The sequence below is a fragment of the Megalopta genalis genome, unplaced genomic scaffold (assembly GCF_051020955.1).
Source record: "Megalopta genalis isolate 19385.01 unplaced genomic scaffold, iyMegGena1_principal scaffold0035, whole genome shotgun sequence".
NCBI lineage: Eukaryota > Metazoa > Arthropoda > Insecta > Hymenoptera > Halictidae > Megalopta > Megalopta genalis.
The window spans coordinates 1,317,325-1,319,136 of NW_027476104.1; positions in this window are offsets into that span (position 1 = coordinate 1,317,325).

Sequence of the window (1,812 nt, forward strand, 5' to 3'; positions counted from 1 at the left end):
GCTCTTGTTGTTCTTGTTGTTGTTCTTGTTGTTCTTGTTGTTCCTGTTGCTCTTGTTGCTCTTGTTGCTCTTGTTGCTCCTGTTGCTCTTGTTGGGCTTGTTGTTTTTGTTTTTCTAGTTGTTCTTGTTGTTCTTGTTGTTCTTCTTCTTGTTGTTGTTCTTGGTGTTCTTCTTCTTGTTGTTGTTCTTGTTGTTCTTGTTGTTCTTGTTGTTCTTGTTGTTCTTGTTGTTCTTGTTGGTCATGTTGTTCTTGTTGTTGTTCTAGTTGTTCTTGTTGTTGTTGTTCTGGTTGTTCTTGTTGTTCTTGTTGTTCCGGTTGTTCATGTTGTCGTTCTTGTTGTTGTTGTTGTTCTTATTTTTGTTGTTGTTGTTGTTGTTTTTCTTGCTGTTCTTGTTCTTGTTGTTCTTGTTGTTCTTGCTGGTAATGTTGTTGTTGTTGTCGTTGTCCTTGTTGTTCTTGTTGTTCTCGTTGGTCTCGTTGTTCTCGTTGTTCTCGTTGTTCTCGTTGTTCTCGTTGTTCTCGTTGTTCTCGTTGTTTTTGTTGTTCTTGTTGTTCTTGTTGTTCTTGTTGTTCTTGTTGTTCTTGTTGTTCTTGTTGTTCATGTTGATCTTGTTGTTCTTCTTGTTGTTGTTCTAGTTGTCCTTGTTGTTGTTGTTCTGGTTGTCCTTGTTGTCCTTGTTGTTCTTGTTGTTCCGGTTGTTCTTGTTGTTCTTGTTCTTGTTGTTCTTGTTGTTTTTGCTGTTCATGTTGTCTTGTTGTCCTTGTTGTTCTAGTTGTTCTTGTTGTTCTTGTTGTTCTTGTTGTTCTTGTTGTTGTTGTTCTAGTTGTTCTTGTTGTTGTTGTTCTGGTTGTTCTTGTTGTTCTTGTTGTTCTTGTTGTTGTTGTTGTTCTTATTTTTGTTGTTGTTGTTGTTGTTATTGTTGTTGTTGTCCTTGTTGTTCTTGTTGTTCTTTTTGATCTTGATGTTCTTGTTGTTCTTGTTGTTCTTGTTGTTCTTGTTGCTCTTGTTGTTCTTGTTGTTCTTGTTGTTCTTGTTGCTCTTGTTGTTCTTGTTGTTCTTGTTGTTTTTGTTGTTCATGTTGTTCTTGTTGTTCTTCTTGTTGTTGTTCTAGTTGTCCTTGTTGTTGTTGTTGTTGTCCTTGTTGCTCTTGTTGTTGTTGTCCTTGCTGTTCTTGTTGAGCTTGTTGTTCTTGTTGATCTTGTTGTTCTTGTTGCTCTTGTTGCTCTTGTTGCTCTTGTTGTTCTCGTTGCTCTTGTTGTTCTTGTTGCTCTTGTTGTTCTTGTTGCTCTTGTTGTTCTTGTTGTTGTTCTTGTAGTTCTTGTTTTTGTTGTTCTTGTTGTTGTTGTTCTTGTCGTTGTGGTTCTTGTTGTTCCTGTTGTTGTTATTGTCCTTGTTGTTCTTGTTGTTGTTGCTCTTGCTGTTCTTGTTCTTGTTGTCCTTGTTGTTCTTTCTGTTCTTGTTGTTTTTGTTGCTGTTGTTGTTGTTGTTGTTGTTGTTGTTGTTGTCCTTGCCGTTCTTGTTGTTCTTGTTGTTCTTGTTGTTCTTGTTGTTCGTGTTGTTCTTGTTGTTCTTGTTGTTCATGTTGATCTTGTTGTTCTTCTTGTTGTTGTTCTAGTTGTCCTTGTTGTTGTTGTTCTGGTTGTCCTTGTTGTCCTTGTTGTTCTTGTTGTTCCGGTTGTTCTTGTTGTTCTTGTTCTTGTTGTTCTTGTTGTTTTTGCTGTTCATGTTGTCTTGTTGTCCTTGTTGTTCTCGTTGTTCTTGTTCTTCTCGTTGTTCTTGTTGTTCTTGTTGCTCTTACTGTTCATGTTGT